At 43.9% G+C, this 25385-nt stretch overlaps 1 protein-coding gene and 1 long non-coding RNA gene across 6 annotated transcripts in view; one reads left to right on the forward strand and one right to left on the reverse strand.

Annotated features, from left to right (window-relative positions):
- The window catches only part of NFIB (nuclear factor I B), a 301210-nt gene that overhangs the window by 25146 nt on the left and 250679 nt on the right, over window positions 1–25385 (forward strand). The window lies entirely within an intron of this gene.
- LOC109394398 (uncharacterized) lies at window positions 13118–24593 on the reverse strand. Its single transcript, XR_002126438.1, has 3 exons — window positions 23593–24593; window positions 19247–19355; window positions 13118–13736 (listed from the first exon to the last, which is right to left on the reverse strand). It is a non-coding gene; the product is annotated as an uncharacterized LOC109394398 (long non-coding RNA).

Genomic DNA, 25385 nt, shown 5'->3' on the forward strand with positions numbered 1-25385 from the left:
AGGATCCCTAGGATGAAGAGGAGGAAACACTATATAAACAGTTAACTCTAGAAGCATGAGTCATTCAGGAATCAGCTTCCACCATCCCTGTATAAGGAACGCCCACTTTTATCTAAGCTTCTCAATTGATTTTAGAAAGCATTTCTTTGTTTTATTTTTCCCCATACCTCTTTCCTGAGGACAAAGTTTTAATTTTCTCACTCTTCTCAAAGCCTTTCAACACTTGGGTTGGATATTCAGTCATCAGAACAACAAGAATTGCATTTTGCTTGATAGAACAGCATTAGACGCTAAAGCCAGCCAACTCAAAGGGACACTGCAATGCCATTTTATAATTAAGCAGAGCACCCACTGGACCGCGTGTTATAACAGATGTTTCCTGGCCCCAGGTACTAAGCCAGCACGTAGTAAAACTGCTCAGAGCCTCTCCCTGAGCCAAGATGGGTCAGTGTCTGGAACAACTCTTGTCTAGTGTCTCTTACTGTAATTAGAGAATGAGACTAGCTTTTGGTCATTAATTCCATTTGAAAAATAGCCGTGGCTAAATTAAAAAAGAGAAAATAAATGGCATCAGAGTGCTTTTGAAATTGAAATGCCCAATAAGAGCATGGAGATAATTTATTGGTGATTTATTATTTCTAACAGTGTTTTAGATCTTATATAAATTCTGTACAATGCCCCCTCTTCAAGATGATTTGCAAAATTTTCACTCCATTTATAAAATGGATAAAATCAGAGGCTGCTTATGCTTAGGCTGAAAAGAGTTTATGGATTGGTTAGTACCAGGAAATCAAACTCAGATGCTGTAGAGGCCAATTGATAATGAACAAAGCAACCAAGGGGCAAGAAAAATCATTCTGCCTTTTCTATCTAGTTTTCTTTCATTTTCTTGTTTTCAATAAGAAACATAAGTACTGGAATATATCTCTCTGCTCTGAGAAAACAACAGTTCAAACAGGGCTGACATTCAGGTGGTGTGCACCTGAGGCTAGCTCTGTCCTCACCAGTTGGCATAGAAATGCTGCTCTCAGCCCCACTGCATGATGGCCCTTCCTCCAGGTGCTCTTGGACTTGGGCATGATCTAGCAGCTGGGGAGAGCAGAGCATCTCCAGGATGTTTTTCTAGCACAAAGGTGTCCATTCTGATCTGTCAGTCCCCATGCCTTAGTCGTTAAATCTTTTGAATACCATCCTTGAGTACAAGTACACAGACAAACGGCAACTGGTATTTTGCCTCTGTCTGGGGCAGACCAAACGGGGCAGCTACCACAAATTGAGTAGGAATGTGGGACCCGTGTGGCCAGATCTTCTGATTTCTCAAGGGAAAATAAAAGCCTGCATTCTTATGAAATTTTCCAATTAAATTGTCACCTCATTCAAACACGGTGAGGAGTAAACAACATGCTTCGGTAGTCTATGTGCTGAAAATTTGCAATCTTTTCCACTCCTGAGACATAGGAAAGGGCTAATGTTTAAGTGACTTGCCCAAAGATCATCAAGTGATGAGTGGCAGGATCAGAGCTGGAACCTGGAGTCCCTGACGCCCCATCCAGTGAGGTCTGACTTTCTTTACAACAGGTCCTGTATACCACCAAAAACCCTTCAAGAGGGATTTATAGACTAATTCCCTAAAAAGTAGGAACTTAGATATTTTTAGTGTTACAGTTCTATACACTAGTGTTTGTTCCTGCAACAGAAAAGTAAAAACTCATTTCCAAATCTGACGCATAAAGATGGAAAAGATGACCGAAGTTCCAGAGATAACTGAGGCCTTTTACAACCATAAGAAAAGGTTCGTTCTCTGGCTGGAAACTACTTTTTGTACAAAGAAATTGATAGAACTCTAAGAAGGGTTTTTAAACACCCCATGGTGAGGGTGACCCATAGAAGGGCAAGAAAGCATCCAAGTTTGATATAACTTGACTATTACGAGTGAACTGATTTTAAGGGATTTCCAGTTTCATGTAATCATGAGATTAATCTGTCCTCTTCATAGCTATTTTTTACCTTTGTTATTAAGGAAGGTTGTGCCCAGAGTCAAGTGTTTATAAATCGATTTATTCATGCATTATCCTGCATTTATTGAGTATCTGCTGTGGGCTAGACCAAAATTCCTGAACATCTGTTATTACCCACCTTCTACATGATTTATCTCTCCCTTTTACTGATTAAAGTGTTATTCACTTAATTAAAAAAAAAAGGCAATGTGATCTTTTTCCTTAAATAGAAAAAAACTTAACTATCCTTGCATTGGGATTGGGGTTATGATGACCGAAGTAGTCCTTGACCTTAGGGCTCCATGAACCATTAATACATAAATAACTAATTTTAATAAAAGTGTTGGAAGTGCTATGATGAATGTAAAAGGGAAGAAATTAATGTTCCTTGAGTCGGATGGGGGAGGTAAAAAGGCCCCGCCTTAGATGTGATATTGAGTTGAGCCTTAAGGAATGAGCAGGAGTTTTCAAGGGCAAAAAGTAGGAAAAGTTCATTCTAGACAGAAGAAGCAGCTTGAAGAAAGGCACGAAGTCCTAAAGGGTGTTGGGAATTTGGGGTACCGCAAGTGGTTCAATATAACTGAAGGCAAGAACACAGGAGGAGAGTGGCAGGAAAGTCTGACTAATTCAGCATTACATAGTAGGAAGCATAACCTCTCACCTGAAGGTGAAGGAGCACCACCAAAGGTTTCAGGGCTGGAGAGTATTTATTTGCTCTGCAGTATGTTATAGGAAGGATGCTGAGGGAAGGGACTAGAGTAAGAAGGTGAATTAAGCTGTCGAAAATCTTCAGGTGAAAGATGGTGAAGTACTGAATTAGAGAGTAGCAGTTGAGGTGAAATAGAAGAGCCAGATTTTAAACCCATTTTATTGAGGTAGGAACACTAAAATTTGGTGACCTGATGGATACAGAAAATGGGAAGAGTAAAGATTGAATCCAAAATTGCTAACTAGGGTGCCTGGCAGGATAAAAATGCCATCTATTAAAATATAAGGGAAAGAAGGGTTTTTGGAGGGTGGGTGTGGGAGAAGAGAGAGGTGGGAGGCTGGTGGATGAGTTCTAGCTTGGCGCTGTTAAAAGCTAAAGTGCCTTCAGAAAACTCTGGTGGGTAGACCTCACCAAGAATGCATTAAAAAATAGAAACAGGGCTAAAGAAGGAAGAATTATCAGCCATGAGCTTGACCCTTGACCCATGTAGAAATACTCTGAAAAATGACTTTTTAATGATATAGATGGAAAGAACTTACCCTGAGAACACTAACTTTATGATAATTGAATCATTCGAAAACCGGTAGTAAATGGAGGCACAAAGCAGCCCTTCATTCAGACCCCAGGTCATTTTCTTTTGTATCGTAAAACTGGGACATCATTAAAAGAATACCAGTCTCGTAATCAGGCAGACATAGCTCTGAATCTCAGTCATGCTCCTTACTAAATGTTTGACTTTAGACAAGTTATTATTTAATCCCTCTTAGCCAGACACTTATGTACTTTGAGGCTGACTCTATTGTGGGGACTGGGAATATAATGGATGATGAAAACACTGCCCTCAAATAGCTCCTTTTCTGTAAAGCTAGAAAATTGCATCAAGATACTATATACTAAGTACCCAGAACAGTGCATTATACAGAGAGTGTATTAAAAACCTGTCACTTACTATGTGCCAAGGACATGCTATTCATTGACTCATTTCACTCTTACACCTATGAGGTGGGTATTAATGTTGTCCCATTATACAGTTGGAGAAACTGAGCTTAGTTGCCTTGCTGAAATCCACAGGGAACAAATCAAGAGTTATCTGACTCCCAAAATGCTGTACTTCAACTCCTTTTCTTTGCCAAAACCAAATGAGCCATGTAGACAAGAGCACTTTCTCTCTTAATGCCCTAAAATATGAGTAAATACACTACAAGCTATCATCCAAGCATGTGCCAGTTAAGTTGATGTATATGGCATTTTAAATTAGCATGCAGATAATCAAAACTCAAGCTCATCAAGATAGCACTGGTATGAATGTCTTTAAATAGTATCCCAAAAGACTGAACCAGGGATAATGTCCTACAGATGCCCTTCATCAGCTCATAGATGGCCAAGGTTGCACTGTCAGACAGGGAGGCCCTGGTCTAGCTACAGAATTTCTTTCCTACCTCAAACCATGTTTGGAAGTAGGTGGAGAAAAAAAAATTAGTGAGCCAATAACTTAGAATTAAAAGTATTTGGAAGTAAACTTCATTCTTAAATAATGGAATACAACTGCCTAAAACTCCTTCTGGAGTGGGAATCTTTGCCACTCTACTACCTTCTTCTTCTTTGCTGTCACTACTACTATGCATATCTACTGCTATGCCTTCTTCCCTGTCACTCGAAATCTTCCTCTCCATTCGTACCACACTGGCTTAGTCCAGGCTTTCCTTATTTCTTCTCTGCATAGCACTCAGCCACTTGTTTCTCCCTCTCCTAATCATGCTGCAATTGCCCCTAAGCCTTTAACTGATTCAGCAGTTCCCCACCACCTAAAAAATATACCCACATTTATGTATGAGCACAGGTTGCTTACAACCTTTTGACCTTCGATCCCAGTACGTGGAGCTCCGGGCTAAAATGTGCCATGTTGTTTCACACCTCTGATCCTCTGCACGTCCATGCTTGGCATGTCCCTCCTTAGGTTCATCTGATGAATCACTACTCATCTCTAAACATGCAGCCCAGGAGTCATCTTCTCTGGGAAGCCTTTTATAACCCTTGCATGTGCCAGTCTTGATATCACACACGATTCTGCTTATTAATAAATCTGTCACACTCACTGACTTTTTCTTGTTAACATGTTTATTTCCCCTGGTGAACTCCTTGAAAGAATGAACATTATTTTCTATGTCTTTCCATCTCTCTACCAGGAGAACCCTGGCATATATAGTAGGGCTTGACACATGCTGTCGCATTGTATAGAATTGAATCCAATTGTCATTATGAGCTGATGGTTAGTGGGCTCTCACGGGAGTATGACTTGTTGGTAGTGTTACACTTAGCATTTAATGTACATGGAGAAACAGCCAAAGACCTTGTTGATTCTGGTGTGAAGAAAAGAGAGCTGCTCTAAAATAGGAAGCAAAGAAGAAAAGCTAGAGAGGAGACTGAAATATGTTCATTTTGTCACTCTTGGATGCCAGAGATTTGGATTTTAATGCAGGCCCACTCACTTATCTGAGAGGTTCTGACAAATTTTCTGGGAAAAATGACAGGAATCAGTAAAATTAAAACCTGTGGTCAGAAGGTTACCAAAAGAAAAGGCACACATTTGTGCTCGGGAGTAGGAAGTGGTCTTGTCTTCCGCAGCAGAGCTGTCTAATAAATCTGGAGAGTTTTATTGACTTCATAGGCGCAAAAATAACCACCCGGAGAAGACATCGGGTTTCACTTATTTTTTTGGAAAGTAATTTTTCACAGACGCGAGGTTAAAAGAAAGTGGTTGCACGGGCCTCGGCTGTGGTGGTGTGTCTTATGGTATGCGTCATGCAACTGGGTCTCAATTCTGGGACGATGCCCAGTTTCAGAGGCCTAAAACCTCTGCTGAAAGCAATGAGGACAGAGTGTTGCCAGAATTTTATGTGTGCAACTGTAGCTCGATTGTCTTAGTGCAAGAATAGACTTTGATCAAGAGCGTCTGTAGGGAGGGGTTTCATTAAATGCTGTTTTCAACCCTTAATTCTACAGCTTTTATGTCTACTTGTTCCTAAGTCTACCACAGACCCCGAATGGCCCTGACAGAGAAGCCCCTCCCCAAACCCATGTCTGGCTCTCAGGCAGCCGAAGTGACTGGCATGGAAGGAGTTGTTGGGTAGAAAAGATACACAGTTTGGAAGGTTTTGCTTCTACTCCCTGGCTTTTGGTCTCATGTTAGACTATTCGAAGAAGAAAATGCTTGAAGCTCTCTCCCTCCTGCCTCATGTCTGTGATTCATTAGGAAAACTTGCAAACTTCCCCTACACAAAGACAAGCTTTCCTAAGAAAAGGATTGATAAGAGTGTATGTTTGTTGGATGAGTTCTTCCTCTTAAAAACGTCTGGCCAAGAATAGAAAATTCAGCCACTCTTAGAAGGTTTAAGTGTCTATCTCTGAATTCCTTTCAATTGTCCTCATAATCATGGAAAAGATGGCAACTGGATAATATTTTTAACATTTTACAATTTTCATGTTTGATTCTTGTGATGAACCTGCAGGAACCTTCTCCCACAGGGCAGGGAAAACTTTTTCTCCATATGGTCATATTTCTTCTATCAATCAATGGGAAGGCAGATAGAGCAGCTTTGGTCTTGGCCAGCTTGCTGGTAAGTGACGCCTCCTGGTGTGTGGGAGGCCACATCATCCTCAGAGCCCCCAGCTGTCTCTATGAAACTGGACTGGGGTCTGTGAGTGAGAAGGACGACCATTGGATTGGAGTTCAGGAAATAAATAAAATCTAAAACCACTCCATCTGAAATAATCACTGTAAAAAGAAAAAAATCTTATTTTAGAGATAACAAAAATAAATGGGTGGTTTTGAAATGTATTTTTTAGCAGGAGAATCTGGTTCAAAGGAAATCTTAAATGATAAAATAGCAAACATTTATTGAGTCCTTGGCATGCTTAGGGCACTGGGCTAAGCACTTTACATGCATAGTATTATTTAATTATATCTTTGCTACTCTTAAATAGGCAGTGTTATCATTTGCAGATGAGGAAATAAGAGATCAACTTGCTCCAGATAACACAATCTATTATAACCCACCATATAAAACAGATCAAAGAGGGGCTTTTGTGGTGGAATTAGGATTGGAAGACCAAGAACATTTAACCCCTGGCTGCTTTATTCCTCCATCAACCTCTTCTGTTTTCCCAAAGCAATTCCAAGGCTTTGTGGAGCCGAGTTTCAGAATCATTTGACTGGATAACCCCTAAAAATTTTTTTCCACTTTAACGGCCAGTCATCGTAATTCTGGAAATATAAACCATAGTAATCCTCGAAATGAGCTCCTGAAGACTGGTTGTTGGCAAACCGTGTTCTTCATTAATGGGCTGACTCAAAGTCACTTTTCATATACCTTTAAAGAATAGATTTTTCAAATTATTTTGTTCCAGTAAACATAGGGATGAAATCAAGGAATTGTACAGATGTAAACATTCCATGCTGTAAAATTAAATGTGTTGTTTACATTGAAACAGCAGCGCTAATATCAGGACCAATTTCTAGTTCTTTAGTAGTTATTAAGTATTCTATAACTAACACATTTGCTTATACATTCATGGGCAAATTGTTTCTAATAAGTCCAGCTAGACACAAGCAGTAGGTGTTAGAATTTTCGCCTCTCACATTAGCTAGATGTCTGTCTGGGTATTGGCTCACTCAGAGCAGGGAGTTCATCAAGGAAAGGGGGAGACTTTTGATCTCTTTGTTAGCTGTTCACAAAGGGAAAAACTCCACAGGCTGAACCTCTTAGCTCCTAACTCACATCAGACATCCTCAAATTGCATGATTTTAGTGTTGCTAAGGAGGGTGGGGAAACAGACTCCTTCTTACAGTGGGGTTAGGGGTGTAAATTGGTATAAAATTATTGGAGGGCAATTTGGCAATAGCTATTAAAAATGAAATGCTCATACCCTCTGACCCAATAATAATTCACCTTCTGGGAATTCATCATAGAGAAATAATCCTACAACTGCTCAAAGATGTAAGTGTAAAATGATGTTTGCAAGAATATTTGTTACAGGGAAAACTGGAAAGAACCCAAATGTGCATTAACAGCAATTGGTTAAGAAAAGCATGGTTCGGGCATGCAGTACAATACCATGGAGCAATTAAAACAAAAAAGATTAAAAGGAAGATTACTTTTTACAGACTGGCATGGAAATATATCTGAGACATATTGCTAGGTGGAAAACAGCACACTTAGGCGTGGAGAGTATGATCCCATTTTTATAAAATAATAAATGAAATTTTAATATACGCCTAGAAAAAAATGTTAACTGGTTTTCCCAGCTGTGTGGGATTATGGAAGATTTTCACTTTCTCCGCTATGTATTATTATAATGTTTCAAGTTATATATATATATATATATATATATATATATATATATGAACATTTATATGCCATTACTTTTGTAATCAGAAAAAAATAAATGTTTCTGTGGCTCAGTCCCCTGAGAGCCCCATTAGGAAAGTGTAGACGCCTAGTCCAAATCCATGAACTCTACTGGAAAACAAAGCTTAGCTGGCACTGGAACAGTGATGCCACTTAACCAAAAGGAGGAACGCATGGGAACGCTTCCGGCCTTTAGTGTCTATAAGCCATTGTAATAATTAGCCCACAATGGAGTGTCAGGGAGAAGCTAAGGAGAATAAACTTAAACCACGGCTGGGTTTTGAACCACCACTGTAGTGGAGAAGACATCTGAGGACCAGAGACTCAAACAAAGAGGTTTCATCCTTAATGGAGACTTGCCAGGGGTAGGCGGTGTCCATAAAAAATAAAGAGGAGGTAGTGTTTAATTTTTATACTTTCTCAAGCGAAGATTTGGTGCCAGTTCTCTAAGTGAGGAGTAGATCCCCATTAGGGGAGAGGAGGAGAGGTCTATAGCTTATACAATTAATTGGACTTCTTTAACAAAAATAATGCAAAATTACGAGTACAAAATCAGGTATAGGGCTTTGGAAGGGGCCTCTGAGAAGGAGGACGCTTAAGTTAAGCTTCATTAGCTTCTCAGTGATCGCTCTGTTCTAAAGCCAAGATAACATGGGAAAGTAACGGGCACACTTCCTTTTCTTTAAGAAATATCCTGCCAAAGAGGAGTTTCCATTTCACATGTGGTGAAGCTAGAAGAAGCACCGTGAGCCCTAGGAGACTGTGCGATCTGTGCTTTTGGGGATACTTAAGTTTCTGTGGATGTATAAGCTCTGGAGAAGCTCTAATTGTTGACAGTGGCAAGCGCCCAGTTCTTGATGCTCATAAAACTATGGCAGTCAGAGTTGGAAAAGATGTATTAGGTCATCAATCTAGAATGGGGTCCAAGGCAGGATGGTTCACTATTGTAGTCATTCCAAGCCTTTGTCCAGGCTGCTTGGAAATGTTTGTAGGGTCTGATTCTTAAAAAAGCTGTTCCTCTCCTCTGGTTCCTGGGCAAATGTTGAGGTGTTTGATGAAAACAAAACAAAACAAAAAACAGTATTTTAGAGTTGGAGCCACAGAACTACTTAATTATATCCATTCACCTAGATTTCTATCAGTGGTTTCCAGATGAAGAAAACAATTTAGTGTAAAGAAACTCTTGTACCTCTGGTATAAATTTTCCATCATGGAAAAAATCCCTGATTTATTTCTGGTTCCTTGTATTTTAACTTTAGTGGGGAGTTTCTTTTTAGCTTTAGGAGAAAAAGCAAACTTGCTTGGGTTCTCTTTAGCCAACTTTATCAAGAATAGTAATGAGAATATTTAAAAGCTGCTTTTGTTAATGGAAGCAGGGTTTCCTAAACATTTATTTTTACTCTGCTTCCTCTATCTTTGGTAACTTAATGTTCCCAATTTTTATTTTAGGCTTCTATAGGAGCTTTAAAATTGGGGAATCTTGAAGTTACGTTTTTATTTTTTCATGTTTTCCTTTGAGTCCATATTGATAATGATCCTAATCTCACAAAATATTTTGGTGGCTACGTTTTTGTAGCAAAGAGTAGATTGTTCTAGACCAAAAGGAGAGTAAATGTGAATTATTATTGATTAATGTATACTATATATCCTTAGTGAAATCTCTTATTTCTTATGCCGTGTGTGTGTGTGTGTGTGTGTGTGTGTGTGTGTGTGAGTGTGAGTGGTTTGCTTGCTTGCTTGTTCTTTATGTGTTTGATTATTTATTGGACGGGGGGGAGTTGCCTTGAAAATGCTCAAAACAATTCTCTTTTTAATAAGTAATGCTACTACCAAAAATAAAAGTATAATGAATAAATAGTACTTGAATATTTGCATCTGGAAGTTCATTTCTGTTTTAAGTCAAGACAAGCAGGCATTAGTTTATTGATACTAGTGACATCAGTACTAGCAATAGGATCTTTTAGCAACAAGCAACCCTCAGGAACCCATGATTTTTTTTTTTTTTTTAGAATTCACAAGATGGGCCCCTAGTTATTCAACTATCAAAAAACTGACTGTAAATGCTATCTGAGCTAAACTTAGCTCTGTTTAATTAGATTTTAGAAGTTGACTGGGAATTCATCCAAAATGTGCTCATCAAAAAACAAAGGTATTGGAAAGTAGAGGAAAGAAATAGGATTATGGGGGGCAAGATTAATTTTAAACCTCTTGAAATAGAAAAATGGTTAAAGATAGAACTACTGAAGGTAAAAAGATTTTCCTTTTATTTTAAACTGAGTTCAATACAGTATGTCTCTCCCTGGGATTTTCTGTGACATTGTCCTTTCAGAAATGTGCTTATCCACACTAACAAATTACTAAGAAAAATGGAAAATAAAAATCCCTGAAAGGTACAAAATTACCAAAGGTGCAATGTCATTGAAAATCACTATAAGAATATTTTCCCAACCCAAAATACTCAATTTGACAAAAGATTTTTTTTATGACTTGTGAATGTACTTAAATGTAATCTCATAAAGAAGTTGCAGTGTTTTTATTGCATGTTAAAATAAATTCACTTTAGGAAAAATAATGAAATTCCATGAATTTAGTACTGCCCAGAAGAATATGGATTAAATAATGAAAAGTTAATCCAGCTGGTGGCCTCAATAATGTGGGCTATACTAAACTCCTTACTGTCAAATAAATTGTAAGTTCTTAAATGGATGGGTATTGGTCCTAAACAGAATACTTTAGACATGGTTGAGCCCACTAAGTGTTGTGGAACAAATGAACATGATTGAATTCAGGTAGATCTCAGAATGTTCACTGTTTTAAATATATTTTGTGGTTGTTAGGTATGCCCGATTCAAATAGTAACTAATCAAATGATAGCACTCGTATGTATTTACAACCCTGTCTGTGCAAATGAGCACTTTCTGATGTTCTCTGAAAGTCAACATGTCTATATTGGTTAGGAACTTGGTTTAAAAAGAAAAGAAATTAATTTGTTTACATCACAAAAGAGTCCCATGGTGGAACAGATCCAGCTTCTCCAACAACGTTGTCCAGAATGCCTTTTTCTCTTTTCTTTTTCTAGAGTCCAACTTCATTACTTCCTGCACTGTTTTCATTTGTAGGCAAACATGGTGGCAAAGATGGAACCAGTAAAAGGAGAGTGTTTCTTTTACTATAAAAACGGACCTCCCATTGTCCTAGCTTGGGTCACATGCCCATTCCTGACCCATTTCATAGTGCTGCAGTGGTATGCTGGTGTATTAGCTTCCTGTGGCTGCCATAGCAAATTACCACAGACCAGGCGACTTCAAACAAGAGAGATTTATTCTTTCACATTTCTGGAGGCCAGTTATCCAAAATCGAGGTGTCATCAGGGCAGTGCTCCCTCCAGAAGCTCTAGGGGGAATTCTTTCCCAACTGCTGGTAACTCCAGGCATCCCTTGGCTTGTGGCTGTGATCATGCAATCTCTGCCTATGTGACCCCAGTGCATTCCCCTCTTATCTGTGGGTCTCCTCTGTCTGTGCCAATTTTCCCTCTACCTCATCTTATAAGGACACATATGATTGTATATAGGGTCCACTGGGATAATCCAGGATGACCTCATCTCAAGATCCTTAACTTCATTACAGTGGCAAAGACCCTTTTTCCAAATGAGGTCATATTCATAAATTCCAGGTAGTAGGACTCAAACATATCTTTTGGTGACCACCATTCAACCCACTCCAGCTGGTACACATTTAACAATCTCTTGACAGAAGAGGGGAAGCTGTGATATATAGTACTTGCCTAGTTCTGTAGTATAAATACTGCCATCATGGCCAATTTCAAGCTACCAGTGGGAATCACTGAACATGAAGTTAGCAGAGAGGAGGGACACATCGCTATACAGCACTTCCATCATACAGACCCAGTAGATGTAAGTAACCTCAAGAGCACACATAATAGTAAAATGTACCCAAATAATTAGGAAATGATGAGTTTTGAGTGCCTATTAACTCTGTTTTAAATATAATTTACATAATTATAAATTCATATACTTTACATTTTAGTCATGATTATGTTTAACAACTGACGAAATTCCTAGAAATTTATGAGTGTTCGGATGAGCTGATATGAGTCAGGGCCACCATGCCACTTAATAGAATTTGCTGATTGATCAGGCCTGAGTCACAGAGCCTAGGGCAAAGGGTCAGAAATATTCAAACCACATGAACTGAAAATAAGGTAGGCAATTCGTAAGAGAAGACTGGGGTGCTATTATTTAAGAAAGGTGAGAAGAATATGAGGAAAACAGAGACAACAAAGCCACTGCTGTTTCATTGTTTCAACATATTTTAATGATTTCAGCCTAAGGAAATAATTTTCAGTGAAGTTCAAAACAGTTTCAGGTACAAATAGAGTGGCTATGTGTAGATCTGCAAATAACTCTGTCCACCTCAGGGAAAGCTCGTATTTTTCACATTCTTATTTTACTTAGCTCATATAGTCTGCTTTTAAGTCTGGGCACTTGTATCCCAAGGTGGTGAGCTTCAGAAAAAAAGAGACATAAACCAATGGTCCTTTTAAAAGTATTATTTTTAAAAGCTTTTTAAAAAACAGCTCTATTGAGATATGATTTGTACACCATGCAGTTCACCCATTTAAAGTGCAAAATTCAATAGTATTTGGTACATTTACAGAGTTGTTCAACATTTACCATAATTAGCTTTATAACATTTTCATCACCCCCGAAAAACACTCTGCACCATGGTACTGTCATCTTCCAATGCCCACCCTTTGACCCCCAGTCTATTTCTGTCTCTATAGATTTGCCTGTTCCAGGAATTTCATATAAATGGAATCATACAATACTTTGTGACTAGCTTCTTTTCCCTTAGCACAATGTTTTAAGGTTCATCAATGCTGTGGTGTCGATGAATATTTAATTCCTTTTTATTGCCAAATAGTATTTCATTGTATAGATATACCACATTTTGTTTATCCATTCATTAGTTGATGGGCATTTGGATAGTCTCCCCTTTGGGACTATTATGAATAATGTTGCTATAAACATTCATTGACCAAGTTTTTATGTGGACATAGTTTTCATTACTCTTAAATTAATGGTCTTTTAAGTTTACATTTTTAGCAAGGCTCCTGATTTCCCACATGCTTAAGGCAGCTGCCATTTAGGAATTAAATCAGAAGTGCCACATATAGAATTTTAATCTTCTTAAATACTGGGGCACTACCCCAACCCCTTATGCATCCTGGGATTGGCTCAGCCCAAAAGAGGAGCCCTGCTCTCCAACTCCAGGGAGGGGGAGGGTGCTATTTGTCAGAAAGTAGTAGGAGCTGACATGGGTCCCACAAATCGCTATGCAGGTGCCATTGAGTACTCGCGGCTGCACCTGAGTCCTGGCCTCACCCAAACTGGCCTCACAAAATAGTCAGTGCATCACGTGCCTCTTCAGGGACTCTCTATATGCAAAGTATAAAAAAATACTAAACATAAAACCTTACTCTCTGACCTGAAAATCAGAGTCATGGGATTTGGGAGATTTCTAGCTTTCCTGATGGAGGCTCATGAGCATTTCATTCTCTCCCTTTCATGATAGGAGAGTTCTTCGATGTGTCCTGAAGACCTGCAATGGGAAAAAAAAAAAGGTCTACATTAATTTATATAGCAACTTTCTTCCAAGAAATTCAGTGTCTCAAACAGTCTTTTGCTCATTACGCTGAGGGAGTTTGCCTGAATGTGCATAAGATATTACTTCTTTTAAAATTTACACTCTCTGGTTAGCCAGTACTGGGCAGAAATAGAACTAAATAAGCAGATCTCCTGACCAAACACCCCACTATAATATTTTCGGGAAGCTTCTATAAATCAATGCATATCCTTAAAAACAGGCTCTCCTCATCATATCCCCATGACTCCATTGACTGATGATTGGTCTTCCTTTCACCAGGGACAAAACTTTCCAAAGTTTTCAAATCAACTGGTATGGCATGTACCATGAAACTGAAGTATGTCATTTACTTACAATTAACTGCCCAGGTTGGCCTTGAAATAGGCAACCCAGGTTTCACACTTATAACTCAGCCCTCCAAATGCAATTCAACTGAGAACCCCTCAAGAATCCTGGGACTGGCCCCACATAAAGAGAAAGAGTCCTTCTCACAAACTGCAGGCAGAAAACGGGTGGCTGGTCAGTCCCCTCTCACTGTTGTTACTTGCTGTGTCTCTGTGTTGCTTTTACGTGGGGCAATACTGCCCCTCAGGGCCCTGCTGGTCGCACTGGGGAACATACTCAGATCCAGTTTCCCAAAGCCTAACTTGGTGCTTGATGGATGAGTCTGGGAGCGCTTCCAGCACCAGCCATGTGCAGAACCCAACCCAGCCTTCACCCCAAACCAAACACTTTGTTCTTCATGTCGGGCCTTTCCTCAATATATGCTTATTGTGAGGTTCTCATTGACCATCCCTGAGGAAGAAAAACTCTTGGTCATGGCCACATTAGCTCATGCAGAATCTCAGGGAGTCACACCTGAGGAATATCTGTGCTTTCCTCTCACCCCCAAACACTCTGGGCTCCATAAATTCCTTCCCAGGGATTCTCAGGGAATGGGGAGTCTTAATCCAGTTAGTGAAAAAATGTTTATTCCAGTGTCCCATGCTGCGTCCAGCTTCAGACATATTTTGTTTTGGCCCCCGTATGCTTAACCTGAATATTATTTAAGATTTATACTAGTTGTCAACAAGGACTAACTACTTAGTTTCTGGGGCCCTGTGCAACAGGCCCCTTGTTAAAAATTTAAGAATTTCAAGATGGGAACAGCTGAGCACTAAACCAAATATTGAGGCCCTTCTTAGTACAGTCCCTCAGTATCCATGGGGGATTGGTTCTAGAACCTACCCCCCAACCCCCACAGATACCAAAATCCAAGGTTGCTCAAGTCCCTTATATAAAATGGCACATTATTTGCATATAACCTACATACATCCTTCTGTATAATTTAAACCATCTCTTGATTACTTATAATGCCTAATGCAAAGTAAATGTTATGTAAATAGTTATATTATCATTTAGGAAATAATGACAAGAAAAAATGTATCTGTTCAGGACAGATACAACCACTGTAGGCCTAACTACACAGTACACGTCAGTAACAGTGTGACATTTTTTCAAATATTTTCGATCCACAGTTGGATGAATCCATGGCTTTGAAACCTGTAGATACAAAGGGCTGACTGTAGGGGGCCCTGTGTGATTGTACAGGCGGCACGTCCTTGAAGCTAGCCCTGCTGCCAACATTTAAAAAACAAAAGATTCTTAGCCTTGCTTTAAAAACTGAAAAATTTGGTGACTCTAGATCTGCATCCGCGAATGGAACATAAAATTGACTGGTATGAGTTGCAACTTATATTACAATAGCTTGTTAGATGCTACCATAACAAAGCACCACAGACAGAGTAGCTTAAATGACAGAAATTAATTTTCTCACAATTCTGGAGATGACATCAGAGATCGAGGTGTCAGTAGGATTGATTTTTTTCCCCAGGGTCTTACTCTTTGTCTTGCCTTCTCATTGGTGGCTGCCTTCTCACTGTGTCTTCATATGGTCTTCCCTCTATACTTGTCTATGTCCTAATCTCTTCTTCTTATAAGGACTTCACCAGTCACACTGAATTAGAGTCCACCCTAATGACCTCCTTTTAACTTAATAATATCTTTAAAGACCCTGTCTCTAAATACAGTCACATCCTGAGGTTCTGGGGGTTAGGACTTCAGCATATACATTTTGGAAGGACACAATACAATTCAACCCCTGACACAGCTATTCCCCTAACGAGGGGGTACAGTGTTCCAAGTCACTGCACTAACCCCCTCCCCAACAGTTGCCATGGGTCATATTGTGTGTGCTGCTCTTCATCCTCCCAGTTCACCTCTCTTATGGGGGGGGGGACCTGCTCCTCCCATCAAGCATATAGAATACTGAAGCTGTCTATTACAGAACAATGGCTGCATGCTCTCTCCACATCTGCAAAACTAAGGTTGCTACTCAAGCGATCCTTTGCAGGATTATAGTAAGTTTCTTACAAACAAAAACCAATGTGTACCCATTACATAGATCTAAGAGTTCAGGTGCAGTGCAGAAAGAAGAAATTGCCATGAGGTATAACTGACTACTGATTTCAGAGACTAGGCGTGCAAGGTTATGGAGAGGTAGCTCTCAGCAGCTACATAATTCTTCCTAGGGCTATTCCTACTTAAAATCACCTGACGGTACCAGGGACAGCCCGAAATTTCAATGGAACCCAACCATACAGCCCCTTAGAGAGACAGTGTACTCCCAAATTGGTCTTTCTACCTATTTGCAGAAATGTTAGCCAGATTATAGCTGAAAACTGCTAATTCTGGGGAAGTTTTTGGTCTCGTGCCTGGAACTATTGAAGCACATATTCACACCTACTACATGTAACACTTAGTAGCATAATTTCCAGCATGACACTTTAGTGTTTTATTTTTAAAAAGAAATGGAGCAGAGACTGAAGGCCTGCTCACTCTGCTGCTTTTTGCAGGAGGCCCCACAAAAGGTGGAGGGGACTGCTTTCTGTGCTGAAAAGATGCATGTTTTGCATTTTTAAAAGGAAAGGGGACACAGAAATCTTTGCTCAGAATCAGGGAACTCATGAAGCTGAAACATATAACATCTGCACCTGTGTGTAAATAGAAAAAAATGATGTCAAATATGCAAGGCTCTCAGAAAAGAGTGTAATGATTATCCAATAAATCCCAAAATGAGAGCTTGGAACAGACCTTAAAACATCTTATGCTAACCCTTTTGGTTTTAAGACATAGAAAGGAAGGTTCTAAAATTTTTAATGACTCACCCCAGACCAGCAGTCTACCTAAAATGCAGGGGGTTTTTTCTTTCAGGCTAGTGTACTTCCCACCTCACCAGGTTACTTCTAAACAAGCATTGTCCTGTCAGCCTGAATTGCATGCAAGAAAAACAAAACCCTGCTCTGTCTACATCAGAGTCTCTATTTAGAGTCCAGAGTTGAGAAAGCAAAGGCTATTTCAGCTTCAACTCCCTTAGCAAATAGAAGAAAAGGCATCTGACCCGTAGACTTTTCCAGCTGGTCCCTGGGTCTCGCCGCCCGCGGGTCTCCGCCGCAGCTCGCTGGCTCCGACCGCCAGTCTGACACCAGGGGGCGCAGCATCCTTTGTCCTGACACAGGCATTGAAGGCAGGCTGGGCCTCTAAGAAAATCTGACTTCCCCTGTTTTTCATGGTGCCTCTCTGAAGCCAACCCACTCCCCAGCCCCTTCATTCATCTTCAAACCGGTTTCCTTCCTCCTTGACGCTCAGATTCTCCCTTCATACCATCTTAGATTTGTGTGTGTTACAGGATCATGCATGTTTCTAGAAAGGTTTTCCGAGAGACCAGCTCTCCCCAGCTGCTTCTCCCCGCCAGAGCCTAGGAGACATGTCCAGGGCCTATTATTTGCTCTCCTTTGGAGGTCCCTCAATTCAGGATGTTTCTAAAGATTCTTCCAGAATGAAGGAGCCTCTGGAACAGGACTCCTGGAAAAATGATCACATCCATCTCTAATACCCCTCCCCTTCCCACTCAAACAAATAGTAACACACAAATGAAATGACTGGTCTGGGAAGCTCATGCTGTCTAGCATTTATCCTCACTCCCCCCCCACACACACACACACACACTTTGTCTGCCCCTGAAAAGTCTAAGATGAGCCCTTGGTGGTGGACACTTACGCAAAGGGACAGGCGTCCTTTCAGCCACACCTCTTACCAACCCACGGTACCCCAAGCAGGATAACTGCCTCCTTCTGCCCTCATCAGCTTAGCTCTGTGTGTTCTCCAGCTGAAAGAAATCCACTTCATATCCCCAAAGTCTCAAACCAAAGATGCAGTGCTCCCATCTTTCACAGATAGATGAATATCCCCTCCCATTTTAAGATGCATTTCTAGCCCTGCCCCTATTGAGACAACACACCCAAAACGCAAATCCTCAAATCCCCAAAATACACCCTTTGGCAAAGAACCCTAAAAGTCCACTGTTGCACATTGAAAGGCCACAGGTTCCTAAACAGGCCTTTGGGAAGCAGCTGCTCTATTTACACAGAGATTTCAGGTTTACACAGCTCTTTTCCTGTCTCTCATTTGAACCTACCAACAACCCTGACAGATAGGCAGATAAATCTAAAGCTGGGGTTTGCCCCAGTCCCAGAGCTTGTCCAGGGTCGAGGCAGCAAATGGGGGGACAGTACTGGGGTGATATTACTCTGGTGACAGGGGCCTGAGGAGAGATACTTGTTCACTTTGCACCGAGGCCTCAAAGGCATGTAACCATCACAAATGATCATCAGGTTATTTGCACGGAGAGATCCTGTGGTCACAGGTCCTGGAAAACTGGAGCAATAAGTGGGCGCCCTGAAGGGGCAGGAGGAGAGGACAGCAAGGGGTGATGTTAATTCTGACCTGACCCTTCTTTTGAGCTGTGGCCTCACTCCTTCCTTTTTCTCTCACCACTTACCTTAGCTAATGTAGGGTAATGGAATTGCTGAGCCCAGAATCAGGTAGCCACAGCTGGGTATCTTGATCGTGAGCCCACCTCTCCTCATTCATAAAGCAATGATCACATCTGTCTATCAGATATGGAGAGAACCACTAAAGGAAAGAAAACTCATGATTCTGGGAGAGAGGGTAGAGTAGGAGATTTTTACTTTCGTTTTATGCCCTTTGGTATTGTTTGAGGTATTTTGATTTATGGACATATTACTTTTATAATTTTATTTTTTAATTTTTATTGGGACTAATGATGCCTTTTAGACTTGCTATGATGATGATTTGTGTAAAGTGTCTGGCACCACACGTGGCCTGGCGCACAGTTGATGCTTAATGAATAGTAGTTTATTATCAGCTATCACACCACCCTCAAACCTGAGCAAAGGGACATCAAATCAAGAAATGTGGGGTCCTGTGAAGACTCTGCTCTCAGCTCACTTATGTCCTTGAGTAAGTCAAGTCCCTTTTCTGTGCCTCAGTTTCCTCATCTGTGAAATGACAAGATGCAGGCCAACTGATTTGGAAAATGGTGGGAAGGACAGAGCAACGCTCACCACCAAAAATGACTGAGGCATCTTCTAAAATTCAGCTTCAGTCTTTGTAGAGGAAGCATCTCAAGCTTGAGTTCATGAGGCAGGAATCCTTCCTAGGAGACGTTGACATCTAGGGTAGGCAGAAAGGGCTGGAATCAGCTGAACAAGTTCTGAAGAAATTAAATTAGGAAACAAAAATGTATGAACGCTGTGCAAGGCCCACAGCTTAGGGTGGGAAGTGGGAAAAGAACGTTTAGGCTGTACCTTGGGTGTAGTTGGTACCATTATCATTTCCTGACAAAAGAGATGCTCTTGATTGGCAGATGGGTTGTAATTCACGACCCAGCCCCCTGGCCCAGCCAGAGTCAGCCCCAGTCCAGTTCCCTAGGCTGAGAGTTCTATGTGGGACACAGGGCTTGCCTTGGGAGACAGACCCTCCCCTTAGCACAACCAGAAGCAGAGTTGCCCAGTAGAATTGAACTAAAGCACCTCTGACACCCCTTCCAGCATTAACTCAACAACAACCACAACAACCGTGGAGAGGCCAGGCCATAGAAGGTGCAGACACTAGAACTTTAGCAGCTGAGTTAGGGAGACCTGTTCTGGGGCACCCCAGCTCCTGAGAATCAAATAGAGATGTGTTCCCACAACATAGTACTGATTCATTTCCCACCCTACTCACGGGAATGGGGATTTTCCTTATAGTCTCCTTTGCCAGCGCTTTATATTTGGGGATGGGAGGCAGGTAGCCTGGTGGGTGGGAAGGTTCCGACTTTCTCTCAAGCCCTGTGGTCTTCTTCCTATTTAAAACAGCCCCGCCTGCTGTAGCAGCAGCAGCAGCAGCGTGCCAATATTTGCAGGCAGGAAGATTTTCTGACATTGTTGAGGGGGGCATTCAGAGCAGACCCAAGGCCCTTTCCCAAGTCCATCAGGCAAGGCAGAAATCGGTTTCACCCTTACTCCAGGAGGAATCCCCAGACCCACTCTGCACTCAAAAGGTATCGGTGTTTAACTATCTGAATTCTCTAGACACGCCTGTTACAATGACACCTTCCCCAAAGCTCCTGTTGTCACCGCCTAAAGGGGAGGTAGCGTTTTCAGTTCTTGGGGGGATCAGGAATAACGGTATCAAAGATCTGGAATGCGCACGCCGTGAAGACCCCTTCCTTTATAATGAGGCCTAGCGATCTAAGGGAGGGGCACACGAGAAGGAGGAGGCTTGTTGAGAGGCTTGGGCAGGTAACAACTCCGCCTGATTTCGAGAGGCAAAACCAAATAAACAAAAACAGCTCCGACCGTCACCCTTCGACACACCTATATTCTGCGAGTTCCGGTCATTTTAGCGCGATCCCTTCCGTTGCACCAGTCACTTTGAAAGGCAGTTGTGAATGTCTGGCCACTTGCTAACACGCCTCTGTGCTTGCTTTTCCTCGTGGTTCTTTTCTGCGCCCGTTTGTATCTCAATAAGCAGCATTGTTTATTATCCTTGGGTCCGTGCCCCTGGGATTGAGCTGAAATAAAACAGGAGCTCCGAGGCTGAGCGCTGGAAAATACGCCGGGTTTCCCAGGCCCCCGAGGGTCCCCAGGGCAGCCGAGTGGCCGCGCTGCCGGAGGAGAGCCCACTGGTGCGTGTGCGTCTGGCGAAGGGCAAGTTCGCAAAGAGTTAGTCCAGCCGCCGAGCGGTCCCGGGCAACCTGAAGCCGAGATGAGTGGGCAGGAAGGAGGCACGCGGGAAAGGGAAATGCCACTAAGGACTGGGACTAGGGGTGTGACTTAAAGGCCGAACAAGCTGTATTGCCAGGATCGTGAAAAGTGACTGCGGCGCGGGAAGCGTCCTGAGCCGTCTTTTAGCTCAAAGTCTTAACTCTCATCCCTGTGCAATAAATTCTCATTAGCAAATTCTCATTCTTCCACGTAGCCCTGCAGTCTTCACTGTCAAAACAAGGATCCTAAACAAGATGAGGCTTACCCCCATCCTTCCCTGCAGTTGCCTAATATTTGTCCCCATTTCGTTTTCACCGGAGTCCTTTGTGAAGGTGGAGGATGTGAGCGCATGCCCTGAAAAATAAAGCTCCGCTGTACCCCCTGCCACAGAGAAAAGTCTTTCCGTCCCCTCGGACTCCAAACGGCCCCATCAGTAGGGCTTCACCCAAGTTCCACTGCTCCCTGAACGGAGTGGGGTTCGCTATCAAAAAGCAGAAACCCGCATCGGAGACGCAACGCGGAGTCCCTTCCACGTCTAGAGGAAATTTTCCCGGTTTAGCCCAGCCTGCGCCTCCACATCTCCCCAATTTAAGGTCGGGGCGGGCTCTGTTTGAGAGTGTGTCCGAAAGGGTCTTATTAAACGCGCACGCCAGACACCGGCTGTGCCCTTGCCAAAAGAGACTTCCAGCCCCAGCGCCGGGCCGGAACTGTCCTTCTCACAGGTTCGTGCGAGGGACAAGCCCCCTGTACTCCAGCCTCCGAAAATTCCCCCCAACGGTCTTTGAAACATGCACAAATTTCCCTTGCTAGCTCCGCTCCCTCATTCAGTTCGGTTGTTTAAAAATAGATTCTGTTTGCTCGCAAGAGCGGAGTGGTATCTATCTCTCCAGCAACTGGTGCAGGAGCTGTAAGCAGCCTCTGGGTTGCCGGGCGTCCAGGCGTCAGCAGAATTTTCTGAATTTCAAGAAGTAATAAAGTGAATTTCGGAAAAAGGAAAAGTGCTGGGTGTTGGAGTACAGGGGCGGAGGTGGGGGGGCGGGGGTAGGCGCCTAGGATGCCACCAGGAGACTTTTTGTTTTTTAAAGTTAGGCTTGCATGGAGGCGCCAGCCTAAACCGTACCATTTCGTGGTTTCCGAATTTAGAGAATTGTGCGGAGTTAGAGTTCATCCCTGCAGCCAGGGGCCCTGCATAGCGCAGTGGGGACTGTTTCCAGTTCTCAAAGAGCGGGCAGAGGCGCGGGCGCAGCTCGCTGGGCACTGCCAGGCGCAGCTGACGTTGTCTGTAGCTCCCGGTTCTACTGTCCTCACCCCGCGGGTGCCAACCCCAGACATCCCATCGCTGTCAGGATTGCGCAGGGTCGAAAGGAGCACCGAATGTCTGGGTTGCGGAATCTCCCAACAGGTAGTTTCACCTGGGAGCTGGCCCTTCTTAAATATCAAAGGCTGGGCCGCCTGGGCTGCTAAACTGGAGCCCAGACGCAGACACCTAGGGAGCCATGGAAGGAATATCGCATTCTGGGAGTCACTTTAAATAACCTTGTTTTCTCTCCACTCTCCAACTTCTCCCGAAATAGCGCGAGCCGAGCTGTTTGGAATGGCGCTCAATGAGCCTAAATAAGTCGCTTCAGGCTGTAAACTCACATCCAATTGGGATCTTGCCTCCCTCTCCCCCCCACCCCCTCCCCAGTAGTTACTACAGAACCCAACTCGACTTGAGAGTGATAAGGTATTTATTTGCGAATTTGGAGATTCCCCTTCGAAATGCCCTAGGTTCCAGAGCAAAAGAGGAAAAGGCTGCATTGCACTTGGATGGTATAATTGAATTATGCCTTTCCCTGGTGCGCAATGAGGAAAAGCAGAAATGCTAGGCGGTGTGTGGAACCAGCAGCGGCGGCCTCGCGCTCCAGCGGGAGCACCATACTTCCTTCCCAGGGCGCAGGGAGAAGTTCGGTTGCCCCTCCGCCCCCCCCCCGCAAGGATGCGCCCACTGGGACCTAGCATAAGCCTGGTCCTGGCTCTGCGGCCCCCTCCTTTTTGGGGTTGCCCACCCAAATGTCCCAGCCTGAGGCCGTGGGCGCACGTGGTGCTCGGAGGGAGACCCAGCGCGCACAATGTGAAACCCCGCGCATCGCCCCACAGATTCCTGGCGAACGCACGGCTCTCTCTGGGTGGGGGAATGTGGGTGACCGAGCCCCTGAGCCCGTGGACCTAATCCCGTCTTGGCAGATGAGCCTTTCCCACTGCTGCTCTGCGCTGTCACGGGTAGTGCTTTCCACTTCGGCACAAACCGCCAAACTCCAAACTCCCGGCTCTGCGTTGTCTGTTTCCTAAAGACGCCTACTCAGGCTCCCTGCAGTTATCTGCCCATCGAAGCCCCTGGGGCCATGGGCGAACCGAACCCAGGATACTTGGATCTTTAACCACCTCCGGACCTAGCCTCCCAGTAGCACCCCACCCGCACCCCAAGCCCACCCCAGCACTGCTTGCTTGTCCTGTACCTCCACCACTAACCGCGCTACCCCAACTTTCCAAAGTTTTCTTGCTCTTTGCCACCTCAAGTTCGCCTCACCTGGCGCTGGCAGGAGGAGAAAAAGCACCCCCCCTTCCCCACCGCCAGTTTGCTCCTTTCCCTTCCCACCCCTCACCTTCCCGTGAATCCAAACCTTGTGGGTGGGAGGGAGCTCGAGGTGGTGGAGCCCCCTAAGGCATCGACTCTGCAGGGAACGGAATTCTTGCCGCATCCCCCACTCACTGTGCCTCCGCCGTTCCCGCCCCCTTCGTCTCCACCTCACTTTCCGCGGGGACCTGCAGGCTTGAAGTTTGGTTTGCTTCACATTTATTTATTTTTTTCTTTAAGATTCCATCGTGCTAGAGCCTTGATCTTCTGCCTGCCTCCCAGCTATCCGGCGTGAGGCTTAGGAAATGCATCCATCGCGCCCAGCGAGTAGTCTCGCGAGTGGGGGCCCGGGGCTCCCAGGCCGCGAGTTCTCCAGCTGGGTTTCGTCTCCCAGGGAGACCCTATGTCCTGGAGCTCGGAGCTCGGCCTCAAGGCAAGCCTCCGGGGCTTCTTGGCCCCCTCTCTCGGAGCTGTGGGTACCGCGGATTCGGTGTTGTTTTTATACTTGTTTCGGGGACGTGAGTAGGCAGTAGAGAGGAGACCGGGTTCTAAGACCTTCCTGAGGTCTTCCCACAGGTGGGGAACTGGAGTGAGAACGGTTCCCTTCTGGCGGGTTGCGCAGCTCCTTGTGCGCCCGGCCAGGAGACCGCCGCGGAAAGGGCCCGAAGTTGGTTAGTCTGTGGCCTATTGTATTTTTATTTTGTCTAGGATTAGCGGGGTTTTGAGATGTTTGTGGCCCGCCTTACTCCCCTGGGGCTTCAACTTTCAAACCAAGAAGTCAACGGGAAAGTTCCTGCGAAACTAAATCTCCTGGTTCGCTGCTGGGACTCGTGCGGGGGGGAAAAGAAACGAAATCCACCTCGGATGACGGAAGAGGCAAAGACTCCTGGGCCTGGGGCCCCCGGGGCATTTCTCAACCTTACTGGATTGGTCTTGGAATCAGATTTGTCCCCGCCAGGGTCAGGGCCAGCACTTGGCCCTCGATCCTTCACCGCGTCGGGTATGTTCTTATCGTAGGTTGCAGACGACGCCTGCCCCTGAGCGATGTCTGTAGGAGCTAACGTGTTGCGCCAACGTTTCCGGAATCAGAATCAAGTTTTTCTTACGCTCAAGGTTAGGAAGATGTCTGTTACCTCGTGTGACCCCAGATGCGATCTCTCTACCTAAAGCAAAAGTGGCTACAAATGCTTCCCCATAAGAGCAGCGGGAAACCTGTCCGCCCCCCCACCACATTCTCTCTCTGCACTGCTGTCGGCAAACGCGTGCCTCACGCATCCTGCGAGCTTCCGCCAAGCCTCGCTCAGGCCTTGCTCAGACTGGGCCTTCCCAGAACCAAGTTCGCATCTCTTCGTTCCCCTCCCTCCCGCAACACACACACACACACACCCAGTTGGTCCCTGCACGCCATGACCCATGTTGCCACCAAAGTTGTGTTGGGGACAGCCCAGCAGAGGGTGACCTGAAAAGGAGGGAGGTTTCCTGGGCCCTTCATACGGCACCCCAGCAGAATCAAAATAATGCAGCCATTTCAGTGGGACCCCTGTGGCAGCTTTGGAAAAGGCAAGAGGGTGGGGGAGGCGAGAGAAGAAAAATTAAGGTAGCGGGGGACCATGGATAAAGTTGTGGGTATAAGCAGCCTGCTTCTTAACTCCTCACCCTGTCCACCCAGAAGCGGTTGACAGAATTGTCTACCTTTTAAGTCCCAAACTCCTCTAGGGTAGGGCGGAGGAGAAGGCCCCCTGACCCCCCAGATCCCGATGGTATCCTCCGACTTGTGGCAACCACACTTAGCAGGGCAGAAGCATCCACTCTGATCTGTGTTTGCTTAGAATATAAAGG

The sequence above is a fragment of the Hipposideros armiger genome, unplaced genomic scaffold, assembly GCF_001890085.2.
Source record: "Hipposideros armiger isolate ML-2016 unplaced genomic scaffold, ASM189008v1 scaffold_422, whole genome shotgun sequence".
NCBI classification, from domain to species: domain Eukaryota; kingdom Metazoa; phylum Chordata; class Mammalia; order Chiroptera; family Hipposideridae; genus Hipposideros; species Hipposideros armiger.